An 18084-nucleotide genomic window follows, 5' to 3' on the forward strand; every position below is an offset into this window, starting at 1 on the left:
GCTGAACTTTCAGGTCTTTTTAAGAAAATCCTCCTTTACACCACTTCATCAGGAAGTTGGATTTTATATTTTTTATTAATTTATATCAAGTTGTAGAGATTTGCTTTCAGTTCAAGTCCAGTACAACCCTGGCCTCCACTCTAGCTCCACCCATGCCAGGAAGTGTTCAACACTTGGCACTTCCTGTTTCACTGTGGACTCAAAATTTGGCACTTCCTGTTTGGGCCTCCCTGTACCATGAGCGAGCTTTGCGGCGCTGTGTGTCGCTCTTATAATGCTAGAGTTTTATATGAAGTATATTGTAATTATGGTGGAGACACCAGTCGCATTCTCAGATATCCAACACATTTCCATGTATGTATGTGACCCAAATAAATGAAAAAATTTTTTTTACAATTTGCGCATTCGTGAGCCATGTGCAAAAAAAAAAAAAGGACCTATTGATACAGGATCGTATTCAGCCACTTCATATGGCATCCGATAAGAAACCAACCTGATTGTAATAAGATAAAGAAGGACATAATGGTGTTGACGCTGCAGAACAGACGAATGACGAATTTCAAGCTCAAAATTTAGGATTAAGGTTGTGTGTGAACCACATTTGTTGGAACAACACTGTGTGCCATCCAGTGGCTTTGCATTTCCATAAACTCACTGTAATTTTGCCACAATGCACTACAATTTTTGGCGCAAAATTGTCGTGTGACAATTTCCGGTAAAGATGAGCGCAAAGACAGACAGAGAAGGTGCCCTTTTCTTTGCGTGGTTCACACAGGTAGTTTTTTTTTTAAATGATGCTCCATTGTGCGTCAGCTGATCTGGGGAGGAGAAGGCACTCTGGTTCAAGAGATACGGCAGATTCCCACACAAGCAACCAAAGAGATAATAACACTTCTCTCAGCAAACTGGAAATTGTCCCTTGTGGATCTTGTATGAAATCATGTACCTCGAGAGTGCAGCGTGGTTCCAGTCACACGCTAGCATGCTGTTGCATGTAGAGTCATTGTTTCCTTGCAGTTATCGGAAGATTAAAGACTTTCTGGAATGGGAATATCGATGGCACGTAACTTGGGTGACATTCCTGGAATTCGGACCTGAATTCCTGGATAGTCCTGGAATTTAAAAAACACTATACACATTAAAGCCTCGCTCCCACCGAGAGGTTTCAGGTTGGTACGATGTGGTATGGTATGGAACGGTCAAGCATGGCTTGGCTTCCTTTTCCACTGCCAGCAGTACTCTGTTTGGTAGGTGGAGCATGGTAGACGTCATGGAGATGGGCAGCGTGACATAACGTTGTTCCTCCACAGTGATCACTAGAAAAGTCTGTACCTCCTCCTTTGATCAAGTTTGGCTGCTTTTGACTGACAGTCTTCATTGTGCTGATATTTAAAATGCTGCATATATTTAACAGGTTGATTATACCTTCCTTTGTTGCTATGAGCCAGTCCATGGACAGCAGTGGGTTTGCTCCTCTCTTATCACCGTTCCATTATTTTGGAACCCTAAATACCTGCTCCTAAACTGAGTGGAAACCAGGATTAACTTCCATTTGAATGCCTTTGGTGACACCATTTCATGCAGATTGTGTTTCTTTTCCTCATGCATGATGCGCGGTAAAGCCACTTTTGTCATTTACAATCGGTGAGTCTAACTGGAACCATTCCAAGCATGCAAGGGATGATGGGACGCTCTATATGTGGCAGTGTAAATATAGAAATAATAATAATAATAATAAAATAAAAAATAATTGTTTGGTGTGGATTTTCTTCTGTGACCGGGGGCCTTGTGCAAAGCGTGCTTACGCACAAAAACCCGGGGTACGTCCATCTCCATGCCAACGTTCAAATGTATCAAAAGTGAAATGACCGTGGAAATGTGCAGTGCGTCATGCAAAAATCCTGGCTGGCGTACGCAAGTTTCCACACCTATTGTTCCACTGTGGACATGCAATGGTGATGCTGGGAACCGTTGATACAAAAAAAACAAAGTCTCACTGCAGTCAAAAGCCAAAGGAAAAAAAAAAAAAGCTAGGTTTTAAGATGACACCTGAAATTGGCCAATGAAGGTGCCTCTCTGACACCCAAAGGCAAATTGTTCCACAATTTAGGTGCAACAGAAAAGTCCCCGGCCCCTCTGAGCTTCTTTTTAGATCTCGGTACCTCCAGGAGAGAACTGCGGCTGGCCCGGGGGCACTATACGGGGAGTAGCCAGGGTCATGGGCATTCCAGCGTGAGCTGGCTGATCGGTCAGGCGTGTGCCAGTCAACCTTGTGCCGAGCCATGCCAAGTGTGGCAAACGCAATCATCCGAATCTCATCCAGGTACATTCCAACATTACAGCAAATTTTGCAGTGAGAGCCGGTTTCCTGAATGGAATCGGAACTACTAACTGCACATATTGTTGTGAAGGCGCCATCACATGATGAGTTTGGTTTTGTTACTAGGGAACATTTTCATTCCTTCAATATTCAAATCACATGTGGTGCGCAAATGTGCATCAGACTGGAGGCTGCACGGTGTGCAATGGGGGGGCTGCTTGGTGGTTAAATAATTTGTGTAATTGTTCCTAACGAAAGCCAGCGTGCACACATTTGGGCATGTGCGCATTCAAATGTTTTCTTTTTCTTGATGGTGAAACTAGAAATGAGCATCTTAACAAGCATCCGACTGTTCAATATTTGTCAATAAAAGCGCGTGTAATGTTAATGTCACACACAGTCAGTCGCTGTGCACCTACTATCTTCAGCATTTACGCACACAAATGTACTTATTTAATTTCCATTTTACATGACAGCGAGCTGAGAGAACGGTGATCTAACCACAGATTGTGGTTTTTGCACGTTGTCTCTGAAAGTTCTTTTTTTTTTTTGCACACAACAACAGAGACAATGGCGGACGTCAAACACACAACACTCTACACTTATGGTGCTGTCAGCACCACACAACCAAACTATCTGCATATTCAGATATTCACTTGTAATTCCACATTCAGTGGGATGTACAAACTAAACGTGCATGGATTCATGCCTACGCACACTTTGATACATCTGAATATATTTGTGCTTACGCCTGATTCAGGGTTTTGGCGTACGCCAAGTTTTAGTAGAAAGTCAATGCGAGTCTTTGTACATGAGGCCCCAGAAGAGGACTTACTTTGGCTATTTGTGTGGAACACGCTGTGACTGCTCAAGTGCAATGACATCATGTGGGTCACTGGGTTTTTAATATTTTAGGGGCACTTTTTTTTTTTTTTTTTTACATTTCTATCCCTTCCCCCAAACCATAACCCACCCACCCCCTTGCCGGATCATTCTCTCGTGTCCTGTGTTCCGGACAAACAGCCAAAGTAAGTTATCTCCCGGAAGAATAGCCACTTTGTTTTTGTTTTGAGGTATCAACTTTATCTCCAGGACATTCACGTCTACAAACAATACTGCTTCTTTCGGCTGTTCCCGTTAGGGGGTCACCACGGTGGATCAATCTTTTCCATCTCACTTTGTCCTCTGCATCTTCCTCTGTCCCACCAACCACCTGCATGTCCTCCCTCAGCACATCCATAAACCTCTTTTGCCTCCCTCTTCTCCTGCCTGGTGGCTCTATCCTCAGCATCCTTCTCCCTATATACCCTCTCTGACTTTGTCTCCAAACCTATTGTCCTGTCTTCAGCTTGAAAAAGTACATGATGTTACAGGTTTGGAATTTTTGACGAGTTGAACGAAATAAATACGTACTTGTGACCACAAGGGGACACCAGAAACAAGCTCATCTTCCAGCCCCCCAACACAGACCTGACAAATAAGTTACTCCTCATTCCCCCCACATTTTAAACCTTAAGCGAGCCGTGCTGCAGCCAATCAGCTGCCTTCACGGCGTTAATTAGTCATTCCCTTAATGAAAGGAGGCTCGATGTGTGTCGGTGCACTTCAATCCTTTATCACAGTCATCAGTCACGACTGCCGCGTCCTCGACCTGCACCTTCCGCCAGTTAATGAGGTGCGTGAGCACTTCTTCAGTCTGTGAGCCAATCACAGACGGCACAGACCGACGAGCAACAATTAGATCGCCGGAGTTAAAGCAGAACAAGTGCACCAGTGTGACCGCTCACAAATTGTTTGACGCAGCTGGGCTTTATTTTTTTTTTCTCCCCCTCCCTCCAAAACTGGCAACATTGCTGCGCAATTTGACTTGAAAGAAACTTCACTTACGTACCTGATGGTGTTGTCGGGTCCTGTTTCACATGAATTCTCTGATTGCGGTGATTCGGGGCTTTTTTTGAGAGGGTTTTTTTTTTTTTTTTCTAATCTTATTCTGCACCGAGTCCTTCCAGGAGTCTCACAGATGAAAACGCCAAACAGATAACATCAAATTAAAAAAAACAACAAAAAAAAAACAGCCTCGTTTGTTGATCAAATCAGGATTAAGGCTGAAAATAAAAAAAAAATACATCCAACATAGTTAGAAAGGAAGAAAAAAGAAAGAATCCCTCGAGTCCGGTGAGACTTGGATGTTGCCGCCGCGCTACAGCAGCCCGCCGGAGCTCAGCTCTCCGGTTCCGTCGGTTCCTCCACTGCGGTCCGGACGCGCGCTCCGAAAGCGCCTTTTACGCGCACACGCAGCCGGAGCAGAAGCGCAGAGAGACGCACCTTAAAAAAACAAAAACAAAACACTAAATAAATTAATCAAAGCTTTTGCGTTTGGGAGCTCCGCAGATCGTCACAGCTGCGAGGAGCTTTTTTTTTTTTTAAAAAAAAAAAAAAAAAAAAAAAAAAAAAAACGTTAAAGCAGATTTAAAGAAAGAAGAAAAAGAAGCAACAACAAATTTACTGTCTGGCTTTACTGCATCCTAAACCTCCAAAAGACACAATGCAAGTAAAGTAGGGGAGAGCGGGGCTGGTTATAACAGGGCTGCAGACAGGGATTTTTAAAGGGAGCTCAGGGTGGTGGCAGAAGGTGTTGCTGGGATCCTGGGTGGTTGTTGCATTTACTTTGGAGTGCTGAATTTTTTGGCTTTGAGAGCTGAACCACCTCCCACACAGATTATTTTCTCCCCCCCCAACACACACACTAAACCTTCACCCTACCACAGCCTAACCTGAGCTTTAAAAGTCATGCAAGTCACAAGATACATTTTACTTTAAAAAAAATATTCAACATGTACAATATTGCCACCATAACCATTTTCACCACTATTTGTTGACATTTATTACTTAATTGTCCATGCATTCTTGAGTTTCCCTTTTCTTCCCCATTTTTCTTTTCTTCCAGTGACTTTGCATTTCCATAAACTCACTGTAATTTTGCCGCAATGCACTACGATTTTCCTTTTTGGAGGCGAGTATGCAGCTCTTCCCCACCCCACCCACTACATTCTTGTTGTAACACTGCTTGTTGTGAGCATTTTCTCTTCAGAGGTTCCCAAATTCTCTCCTTTATAGGGCTGAGAATGTCCACCCTAGAAACACGTGTTATTGATTCAAACACATGTTAAATGCTTTGCTCGATTCCTGCTATAGGTTACGTAAAGGTAACATTCGGAGAAACTATGATGGTCAGCATGTCTGCACAGGGTCACTGCATTCTTTCTGAAATTTTATCTGTATGTAAAGGGACATTTTGTTCCTGCTGAGGTGTTAACCACTCTCTTATCTGCACTTTTCTGCCAGCAAGTCTGGGTCACAGCTCGCAGGTACTACTTTAAACCAGTTGTGACATGGCCAAAATGCAAAACACTTTTTGATCACATGCTAAGCACACACATGGCAGGGCCACCTCTTTATCCTGAATGGTGTCAATAGATGTCTATAAAAATATTACTGTAAACTATGTTCAGAGTCCTTTTTGGAATGAGCTCCTGGGTGAGCTCTAACCATTGAGGACCCAGATCTGTCCAACTTCCCATGAATGCAAAAGTAAATTGTATTTTTTCTACTTAGAGTTTTTCTTTACTAGTCAGGACTGTACTGATCCTGTGCAAATGACAGATTCAAAAATACATTACAATTAAACTGTCATATTTCATTTAAAATAAAAATTTGAAATCTAAAATAACATTTCAAAATAATGAAAACACTACTACCCAATCTGCTAAACAATTTATTCATTCTAAAATTGGTTGTCAGTTGTTGTGGGTCAAAACGAAGGAAGTGCGGCCCAAATGTGGCCCACAAATCCAACAGTGGACACCCTTATCTTAAAACAACCATTCCTAAACTTATGCTGCATTCACATGTTGGCTGTAAGCCCCTGAGAGTAAAGCAGATCTTACATTGTTTTCAAAGAGGATCACGGAAAATTACGCCACGTTGGCTGTGAGTGTGGCAACAGCATGTCAAAAAACCATTTGGCTTTGAGGTAAACATGAATATAATTTGTGTGATATATCGGAGGTACTAATGCAACTTGAATGAATTAATTTATTTGGCACACAGACTCAACAATAACAAAAAACTCAAAGACCACGATTTAACAGTGAACCTGTGTGACCAAAAGGGTGTGGGCAGAAGCAAAAGCTGAAAGAACTACACAAAAAATTGACTTTTTAAGCAACCATCAGTTCCAGAACTTCCCGTCGTAATACACCGCTGTACAGAACGCTAAAAATCTGTTGTTTCCGTTAATTAAATAAATTGCCTGTCATTATCATTGGAGAATGATTGTGTCTTACATCGTCATCTACCGTCTGCCACAGCAAATGACAAGAATTCTTCGAGAACAAGTGGTATCGCAGTTTTTGTACCGTCAACATGTGAAGAGCGTTGAAATCTGAACATCAAATAGGGCAACTGTATTAATATACACCATATGCTCAACATAATGTAAGTGACTTTGTAATCGTCAGCACCTTAGCAGCACAACGTCTGACAAACTGTGGCCAGCGTTCTGCACAGTATATGAAGGTGGACCAAATCAGAAGATTTTGCACTCCCAGAACTGACCATTTGTGGAAAGGAAGGGCACTTCCAGTTTATGACCACGACTATAAACCTGATGTCTCAGCTGCAGAATGATCTTGCAAATTCTACATAATAGCTTGGCATTGGGATAAAGGTTAGCATTTAATTTTTCTTAAAGGGGGATTAAAGTTGGGAAATTTTCAATAATAATTATGCTTCCAAAAAAGGGCTTTGCACACTTCCAGATGTGCTGCACAGTTGCAGAATTCTACTGTGGTCTGGGTTCAGTTCTGGAATTTTCCACCTTCGTATGCTGTGTGGACCCCCTCAACCCTACATGAAGATCAGATTAGTTCTGATTGGTGCATCAACCACAGATGTTATGCACAGTAAACAGTTCCCCTCGAAACAGGGATGTTCTGAACCAAACCCAATGTCTACTCAGATCAAAGACTATTTCTAATGATCAGAAAAGTCTACATTAACCACCAACGGGTCTGTGGTCCATTTGGGGATCACTCTGTCACAGCTGACAGCTACAACTTCACTCAGTGTTCACCAGTAGTGTGGTGGCACCTTTCAAGGACATATTAGGACTCTGTTTCACTTCAAATATGTAAATACTTTTTTTTTTTTTTTTTTTAAAGATTGCTGGGTCATTCCTTGCTGTTCATGTGTAAATTCTGTTAGCTTTTCCAGTAACCATTTTCTGCTGCCTTCTTTTTCTCTTTTTGTAGAGTTTGCCTTTTGTCAACCAGTTCTGCATTGCATTACAGCCACCAACTGGACAGGAGTGTGTATGACTACATTGTGTTCTGTCTTATCACACAATTGACTATCACTACTGACACCTAATGGTCAGAATTAAAACAGCATAATAATCACATCCCCCTTTTATATATAAACACACACACACACACACACACACCCTATGTGATAATTTACTGGTAGCATTTAAATACCCAACAGCAGTTGATTCTTGAGCAGGTGCAAAGTGCAACATAACCTCCAGAGGAGCTCCTATGGACCTTCTTGCAAACCAACAAAAATCCTGTGATCTTGACGTGCACTTTAACACCTGTCAAAGATCAGCAGCAATTTAATGGGTGAACAGTAAGGTCACGCTGCAGCCCGTTATTGACCTTTGACTGGTTTGCGCACACATTGCGCACTCATCAGGACGGGCCTCCGGTTCACGTGAGGTGGCGTTCAGAAGGATGCTCGCTCACATTATCAGCAGCAGCATGAGCGGTTTCACACTAAACGCTGCAGCGAGGCGACGGTGGGTGTAACCGTGCTGTGTAGCCGTGAAGGAACATATGATAATTATGTTATATTTTCACCCTATTGCCCCGGTACGCCCACTGATCTGGCATGTCAGAGCGCAGGCGGACGGAGGAAACAGGTGAGAGCTGCTCCCGTGATGATGCAACTTTTGGTTACATTTCTCTTAAAGCAGAGGGGATTTTACTCCTCAGAATGAAGCGGGATCTACACACATTAGTGATAAAAACAAAATCAGCAAGCCTGAAGTGGAGCTACATGACGTAGCACCCATCATTCCAACTGTGCAGCCAGAATGGAAATCTAATGGGATGTTTGTGTCTGGTAATGTCGAGGGTGAAAGGGTTGATTTCAATTATTCATTGACCCCCAGGGGAAAAAAACAAAACAAAACATACACACAGCTATGCCAAAGCAGCATTTATCACTCTCCAAACTTATGGGGGAAAATCAGTCTTTTAACAAGATAAGCCTTTACAAACATGATATTGTGCAAAGAAGCGGCGGGGCCTTTGGTGGGCACAATCCTCGGCTTTGAAAATAAAAGAATGTAACGCAATGCTAGAATATCCTCAGTGGTATGAGCATGTCATCAATGAGTGAGTGTGCAGAAAGAATATGACCTTTTGACCCCTTAGAATAGGTCAAGGTTACCATCTCTGAACTTGTGCAATGCCTGTGTCCCAAAAATGTTCCCTGTGAATTTGAAGACCCTGGTAGTAATTGGACTGGACTTATGCTATTGGCCATATGAGCATTGTAGGAAACAATGTGACCTTTTGACCTCTTAAAATAGGTCAAGATTAGTAATCTTTGAACTTGTCCAAGGTCTGTCCCAGTGGCAGTAATAGGACTGGAGTTATGCTGAGCACAGACAGATGGATAGATTGGTCTTTGGGTGCTAGACTGTGGCTGGTCACTGCTTCTAGCGGCTAGATTGCGTCTAACTGATACTAGGATGGGTTAAATGCAGAGGACAAATTTCAGTTTGAGTGTGTGTGTACATATTATATATATATATATATATGTGTGTGTGTGTGTGTGTGTATAATGATGATGAAGGCTATTCATTCATTCATTCAATACCCAATGGCCATATTTTGGATAAAAATGACAAGCAAGTTCTTTTAAATTAGATTATATAGAACTTTATTAATCCCTTGGGAAGACTCCCTCAGGGAAATTGAAATTCCAGCAGCACTGTATAACAGCACACAGGGTAAGAAGCACAGTATTAGAAGTGATTGTAAAAAAGAAAAACAGTTAGCAAATTTTCAGTTTCAATTTTCAATTTATATAGCGCCAAATCACAACAGAGTTGCCTCAAGGCGCTTCACACAAGTAAGGTCTAACCTTACTAACCCCCAGAGCAACAGTGGTAAGGAAAAACTATGTCTGAGGAAGAAACCTCAAGCAGACCAGACTCAAAAGGGTGACCCTCTGCTTGGGCTATGCTACAGACATAAATTACAGAACAATTCACAGAACGAATATACAGGAAACGCTGTTGGTGCACAGGACAGGAGGGTCTCCAGCACAAATACCACATGTAAATATAAATACCAAACTGGCTACAACTGTTCATCCCATTCCCAACCTCTGTCTTCTGTTCAAGCTAGATGCAGCTTCAGAACTACACATTGAGGGAGACAGAAAGAAACATTTGCTTCACTTACATTCTGACAAAATCCTTTCTACATGGCTGTTTGGACTTGTGACAGTTATTCAAGTTTTAGAAATGTAAACACCATGAAAGAATCACAAAATAATAGTTTCTGTGTCTGATTTTGTACATTTATGTGCAGAAACTTTCTGTGTCACTGATCCCACTTATTGTGTATTTAACACAACATTCTCCCTCATGGGCCTTTCATACCGGAAGCAGCGGATGCAGCAGGTAACGCCTCTCAACGTGTCGGTAACGTCATGTCTGACGCGGCAAGGGGGTCTCAGATTTTTTTCGAAATTGAAAGAAAGCTGAGCGATTGGCATCTTGGATTTGCATCTGTAGACCTACAAAAACAGCAATAAAACAAGTCTCCCATCACCCTGCTGGGAGAGGCTCCCCCCCCCCAGTGATTTTTCAGAGTGACACCGAGCTGAGGGAGGACTGATGAGTTGGTAGTATGAATAAAACCGCGAGAGTGGGCGGAGCCATACAATGGAGCCAAGTTCAGGCCTCATTCCAGGTCACAAAGAGACACACAGCCGGGGTGATGTGGCAGACCCACTCAGTCCGAAATGGACAATTTTCAAGATCCCGCTAGACAGCGCATACGTGATGATGTCACAACTCCATCCAGTTAGAGAGACGCGGTTTCTTTCAATAACAAGAACCGTCAAGAAACGTTCTCGTGTGTGGCGGTAGGAATTTCAGTGTTCTTCGTTCGTGCCATGTGACCAGGGCCTTAGATCGATATTCACACCATTGCAGCTCTCCTTCTCATTCCTTGTGGGTTAACAACAACAAAATGGCTTTCCAATATGACGTGGAATTCGCCTCCAGTGGCCATTTCACTCCCTGGAAATCTGACACCTGAGCAGGTATTTCTAATGAAGCCAAACACAGGAGCGAGAGGCTCACTAACCGGAAGTCTCTGTTTCAAGATGGCGGCGGAACTTGGAAATTGTCCATTCTTCACTTTTGGAGATTTATATATATTTAAAAAAAAACAAAAAAAAAACACCCAGTTTAAGCAACGAAGCTTAGTTCTGCAAATTTGTCTGAGGTGAGAATAATTTAAAAATAAATTGTGACGTGCACTTCTGAAGGTTTAATGTTCGGCTAACGTTAGCTTAGCCTTTTGGCTGAATCACAGTCGAGCTAAGTGAAGGTTTTTTTTTTAACCAAATAAAGCTGCATCTCTTGTTAATTCTGAGACTATAAAAAAAACTCAACTATAAATAACTTTTTGGGGTATGGATTTTTTCAGTTTTTTTATTATTATTATTTTTAACTGTTTAGTGTTTTATATTTTAAGATTATTTTTTTTTTAAATTGTCCCACAATCAGGAATATTTACTGTGTGGATGCACTTCAAAAACTTCAAGTGATGAGCTGAACACCAAAACCTGAAGTCCAGTTGGAAGAAAACATCTCTGCTCTTCAAAATAGGAGGAAAAAAAACTCCAGAGTTCAAAGCTGCAGAGGAGACTTTCATCTGGTTAAATGTCCAGAGAGTCCCACAAACCAACACCTGTTTCTATGCTTCTTAAAAAAAAAAAACATTTTTAAAAAGCTGTTTCATTTTATATTTTAACATTAAATGAATGGATCATTAAACATGTCCAATAAATCAAAGTTCAGTCAAAAGACATTTGCACAGGTTAAAGAAGCCCTGTCCTGAATGTGCATAATTTTCCAACCTTCACAATCGCTAGTCAAACTCATATTTTAGAAATTACTCTGTACTGATCACAACATTAAAGCCAATCACATACTCTGAGGACATAATTACAGGTTGAAATGACTCAATTAAAAAATGATTTCATCATGAGGTTTATGTCACAAAGAATCCTAATTTAAAATCACACTGCAGTTATTGTAACATCATCTCCTGTTGCATTTATAATAAATATGTGTATTTATTTATGGTGTCTGGTTGAAATGCAGATATGACCAGTCGACCAGACTTAAAAATGTACAGATTAATTTCCATGCTATTATTTGTCTAAAAATAAATGCTCAAGGTTCCTTATAATTTTGATCAAGAAATCATCTCATCTGAAACAACAGGTAAGTTACAGGTTTAACGTACAGATGAAACATTTCACTGGTCTACAGTCAAAATGCTTCTGAAATTAATGTAGTCAAAGTTTACTAATTTTGGGCCACTGAGAATTAAAATTATGTTTGAAATGATTGACTGGCTCTAGTGTTTAAGATATGTTACTACTATGCTACGAAGGGTTACGTTTTGCTGATTTTAAAGTGTTACAAAAAGCAGGTGAAATATTATATGAACAATCAGAGAAACATGAAAAGACCTCTGTGTACGATTTATCATGAAAACTACTAACACATTTTAATTATGTAGATTTAAAATGTAAAAACTTAATTCAAATCCAATTACATTTGTTCCACAAATTTCAGACCATAAAATATTGTGTTGACAGTGGCAAAATATTATACCGTTCCACATTTGATGTATTAGCTCCATGCCCTGACTGCGTTGCTACGCGAGAGGAACTAGCGTTTTCAGAAAACTGCTGTGTATAAATGAGCAGTTCTGTGACACATTTCTGCCACTGATCTGTATATAACAGTGTTTTACACAGATCAGTGGTTTCTGCACTGCAGTCTTCTGTGTTTTTGCCTGATGCCTCGTTTCTATTAGACAGCACAAAGCTACGTCACAGCGCACAGCAGCAAAAGTTGGATTGGGTTGAAGTTTGACCACGGCAGCCTGACAACAAGTGGCAATGCGTGCTGCTGGCGGAATTGTGGCATCAAAAAAAAAAAAAAGAGCTAAAGCGACACTTCTGCTGCGTCAAAACTGCGTTCATTGAAAAATAATGCTTTTTAGACTGCTCCGTGAAGCTTCCAACGCCTTTAACGCTTCTGGTGTGAAAGCCCCCTCACTCTTGTTCATTTGCAGCCAGATTCATACCAAATCGTTTCAGGTACCTTATGTGCAGTTATTTGAGTTTTAGAATGGAACCAGAAATTAACATAACATCTGATTGTGTACATTTCTGTGTAGAAAATGTCAATTTTCCTTACCACCACACCTGCTCCTAATCATCCCAGCATCCTGTAACTATCCAGCAGGTGGCAGACATGTCCACAGGATATGACATAGGATGAAGAAAGTTGCTTTTTTAAATTGATTTGTGACATTAAAGTTGACCAGATGTACACAGGTTTTCCCTCGTTATATACCCTTTTAATGTTGCGAGTTTGAAGATGGCATCATTGTATTATTATACTGTTTTTGAGTTATTGTGTCAAACTTGAGGGGAGGGAGTTGATCATGAATTTATTCACTCATTGCATTTTAGAGGATGCATGCCTAGGCTTTTCCAAGAAATACTGTATTCATGATTTTTTTTTAACAAGAAGCAGCAGCCTGGGTGGCAACTAGACCTAGGCTTTGGAAATGAAAATATAACGCTATGCTAAAATACCCTTGGCCGCATGAGCATTGTTCTTTGTAATTTGCAGTCGTTTAATTATTAAGATCCTATTGTCTTACGTACAGTTTGTACATGTTCAAATCAAAATCACTTGTTCATGTTGTGCAAACAAAGGAATATTTGTCGATCACCCTCTAACAAATTTAATTCTATAGGAAGTCAGCTTTGAGTTAGCGAAAGTTAGTGTGCAAGCTAATGTCCACATAATGTCTTATAAATTACACAAGAGGTGTTATCAGGCTACAAGAAAAGCGTTTCAGTTTTAGAAGTGTTTATTTCTCACTAGCTTTTACTATAATACTATAGTTACCATACCAGAAACAAAGCGGTTAGCAAGTAGCTAAACCAGGAAGTGACATAACCATGCAAACCTCCATAAAATGTCTTAGTTCAGAGGTGTTAGTAGGTCCAAAAACTGTGTTTTCAGTTTAAGTGCTTATTTCTCACTAGCTTTTACAAAATATATGAGAAACATGTATATAAACACACAAAGCGGTTTTGACAAGACCAGCGACTAACGTCAAGGGGCAGCTCTACTCTAATTGGCTGTCACCCGTGTCAGTCAAACAAAACGGATCAGATTTAAACAGAATGCAACATTTTAACATCGTAAAATACATTAAGGTTGGCCATCTTTGAACTTGTCCAAGGTCTGTTTCCCAAGAATGTTCCCTGTGAATTTCAACATTCTGGCAGTGATAGAACTGGACTTACACTGAGCAGAGACAGATGAAAAGCCTTCATAATGGTAAAAACTAACAAGCTCATTTCATGGCAATTATGTGGTAACGGAATTACAATGACAGCAAAATCTGGCCATATATTCATCTTAGTGCATGTGTCTTGAAGAGCAGGAAGGAGTCCAAATAAATACTTCTGTGACATATGTCACCGAAATTTCAGACAAGCTGTTTCACAACTAAATTTAGCTTTTAGCAGGAGACGCTGCATGCACAGACATGGAACTGTACAACTGTGAGCATGTTTAACATCAACCTTCAGCAATGCTGTACTGTAAGTGGACAACAAAACGGGGTTTGCACAATATAACCCCCCCTTTAAAAAGGGCACTGTAAACTGTCTTCAACCATCTCGGAGCTGTTGCAGAATTGCCACGCTTTGCAGACGTCCGTGTAAGTTGCCAGAGTCTGTCTGATTTCCTCTGGAGCTTAAGTACATGAGAGGGTTTGAATATGAAGAGACGTATCTGATGTCCCATTTCAGGCCCCAGTCATGAAAACGAGCGCCTCCTGATGTGAAATAGGTTGTTAATGGAGCGTGGCCAAAAAAAGAAAAAGTCAGAGCTGTAGCTGAAAATCTGAGTGGTGGAACTGGCACGCGGACAGCTGCGTGGCGTTTGCTGAGCTACAGTGAATACAGCTAGAGAAGCAAAATGGAGAACCTGCGACATAAAAATCAATGTGTGTTGCACTGAAGGGGTGTGTGCCACTCCGCCATCTGTCTGAACCCTCAGCATCTTGATTTATATTCACATGACCAAATGTGACATGAAACAAGCCATATTTGAGCGAGAGCCACTTTAGGATTACTGACGCTGCAATGTAGGCGTATTGACAACGTCCTAAATCCCCAATGAACTCAGGCGCCTTGTGGGCGGGGCTGATGTCATTAAGGCTGGTTGGTGTGGAAGCAGCTGCACATGGGTACAGTCTTCTCATCATGATGTGAACACAAATGTGCGGTGCATCAGAAAAGGTGTGAGACGCTAACGCTCGAGTCCTACAGTGACAGTACTGACGTAAAAGCGCTGGTCCAGTCCACTAACAGGAATTATCATCACCTATTAGAGCCTTCACTGGAGGTTAGCTTTACTCTGCTGATACTCTATAATCGCTTGCCAAAAGTGGGCAGATATTGTCATCACTAGCCCACAGCTTTGGTATGCTGTGGAACTGAATGTTTTTTGTTGTGGCGCGGCAGCTGTCATAGTTGTTGTCGTCTCAAAAACTGTGATAACTTTTTTCTAATTTGGCAATGCCGTAATATGAGTCATTCACATTGTTTCCATCTAAAAATCATAGATTCGTTTGCTTGGAGATGGCAGCAAGTTTCATGCCAAAAACAGCCAATTTTGGTATTTGGACCCAATTTTCTCAAACATTGTCCTATAACTTTTTTTTTTATTTAAAAACAACAATATTGGTCATTGACATTGTTCCCTTTCCAAAATTATTTGCGTTGTTCGTTTGGAAATGGGGATTATTTTTATGCTGAAAATGGCCATTTTGCATTGGGCTTTAATTAAGCCAGTAACCCACACTGTGGTATTGTCACACTGATCTAGCATAGTACACAGTGTGGCTGTACACCCGCCACACCTCCCAAGTGCCTGATGGAACCAAACTACAACATATAATAACAAAGACGAGGCATTGTGAACATAGTCTTGAATGGCATGGCAGCCATCTTGGATTTTACTATTATTATCTTGAGCATCACATGCTTTCAATTTTATTCTAATCAAACAATGAGTGTGCACAATTTGGTGCCATTAGCATAAGACACACAACCGTAGTGTTATGGCTCCGCATAATCAACCCGATCTCACGGCAGTTCATGGTGGCATCACAAGTGATTTATGCGATTAGTTCTTGATACAGTCACAAAATGTGTAACATTTTAGCGACTGTATCACAAACGTATTTGGTGATATAACAAAATTATGGTTATAAATTGTTAACTGAACATGGCCGTGTGACGGTATAAAAAAAGAAATGTGATTCTGGGCTGAGCATAATTTACGGCATCAGTCGGAAGCTAACAATGACATGTTTGGTGGAAGATAGGGCCCTGAAGATGTTGTAGGATGAAGTTAAGGTAGCAAAGATAAAGAAATGTTGTGCATATATATGATTTCACTATGCTAGTTACGTGTTTAAAAATTGTCTGTCAATGTAACATGCACGCAAAGGCTCAAACATCAAGCTCTATGATACGGTCATTTAAACTAGTTTTTAAAGTCATGATCTGCATCTTACATTTTTGTTCTTTCATCATTTGGCTGATAGAAAGATTTTACTTTGTACAAGTGGCTGCAGTTTGTCTTAAAAACACGCATGACTATTTGCTGTTCGAATCGCACGCAGCAGTGTGTGAATTTGAAGCGACTGTTCATGTTGTGCTTCGATCCATTTTTTTTTGCCTGAAAATTGCAGCAGCCGCTCGAGCTCCCACTCGTGGAGGACAAAGAACTTTAAAAAGTAAAAAAAAACAAAAAAAAACATAACAACAACATGATAATATTGACTTCTTCTGTATGACTTATTGTAAGAGGTTTTACTGCTTTATTTTCCAGCTACATTTATAAAGTTGCCTCATTGCAATATAACAATGACAAACATCACAGGTACTCTAAAACCATTACATTCCCACAGGAGAGACATCGATTCCTGTGTCCGTTTGGACTCTTACTAAATTTGTTTTTTTTTTAGCATCTTACAGCTGAATATGAGCTTGTTTTTATTATTTCCAAACTGATTTGAGTGTCACACCTCTTAGTTCACTTAAATCAACTATTAAAGAGAACATGCTCTGCAAAATTGTGTTTTATTGGCAACTTAGATAAAAATATTTGGGTTTTCTTGTTAAATAACCTCAAAGTCCCACAGTTCTATGCCTGAGTGCGCAGAAACTATCCTGTGTTCAGCAGAACATTTGTCTCAAACGTCGTGTTTCACACGTTTGTGACGTATATCAGGCAAGTCCAAATCTGAATCAATGGTTGCTCTGAGACACGCCCACTCCCTGTGTGACATGGCCATATGGCCACTGGGAGGAGAGAAAATACAACCCCAATTTCAATGAAGTTGGGACATTGTGTAAAATGTAAATAAAAACAGAAGACAATGATTTCGAAATCCTCTTCTACCTATATTCAATTGAATACACCACAAAGACAAGATACTTAATGTTCAAACTGATAAATTTTATTGTTTTTGTGCAAATATTTGCTAAATTGGAAATGGATGCCTGCAACACTTTTCAAAGAAGTTGGGATGGGGCAACAAAAGAATGGGAAAGAAGATGAATGTTCAAGGGAACACCTAATTGGAAACAGATGAGTGTCATGATTGGGTATAAAAGGAGCATCCCCAAAAGGCTCAGCCGTTCACAAACAAAGATGGGGTGAGGATCACCACTTTGTGAACAACTGCATGAAAAAAAAAAATAGTCCAACAGTTTAAGAACAATGTTTCTCAGCGTTCAATTGCAAGGAATTTAGGGATTCCATAATCTACAGTCCATAATATCGGAAGATTCAGAGAATCTGGAGAACTTTCTTCATGTAAGTGGCAAGGCTGAAAACCAACATTGAATGCCCATGACCTTTGATCCCTCAGGTGGCACTGCATTAAAAACTGACATCATTGTGTAAAGGATCTTCCCACGTGGGCTCAGGAACACTTCAGAAAACCATTGTCAGTTAACACAGTTCGTCGCTACATTTACAAGTGCAAGTTAAAACTACCATGCAAAGTGAAAGCCATATATCAAAAACAGCACGTCATTCTTTGGAATGGACAGATGCAAAGCAGAAATGTGTGCTGTGGCCTGATGAGTCCACATTTCAAATTGTTTTTGGAAATCATGTATGTCGTGTCCTCCAGACAAAAGAGGAAAAAGAACATCCAGATTGTTACCAGTGCAAAGTACAAAAGCCAGCATCTGTGATGGTATGGGGGTGTGTTAGTGCCCCATGGCATGGGCAACTTGCATATCTGTGATGGCACCATCATTGCTGAAAGGTA

At 40.7% G+C, this 18084-nt stretch overlaps 1 long non-coding RNA gene across 1 annotated transcript; it reads left to right on the forward strand.

Moving 5' to 3' along the window:
• Positions 1-624: 624 nt before the first annotated feature.
• On the forward strand, positions 625-17518 carry LOC117509560. The gene is made up of 3 exons (XR_004560433.1): positions 625-700; positions 4939-4942; positions 17508-17518. It is a non-coding gene; the product is annotated as an uncharacterized LOC117509560 (long non-coding RNA).
• The last annotated feature ends 566 nt before the right edge of the window (positions 17519-18084 follow it).

This window comes from Thalassophryne amazonica, chromosome 4, assembly GCF_902500255.1.
Source record: "Thalassophryne amazonica chromosome 4, fThaAma1.1, whole genome shotgun sequence".
NCBI classification, from domain to species: domain Eukaryota; kingdom Metazoa; phylum Chordata; class Actinopteri; order Batrachoidiformes; family Batrachoididae; genus Thalassophryne; species Thalassophryne amazonica.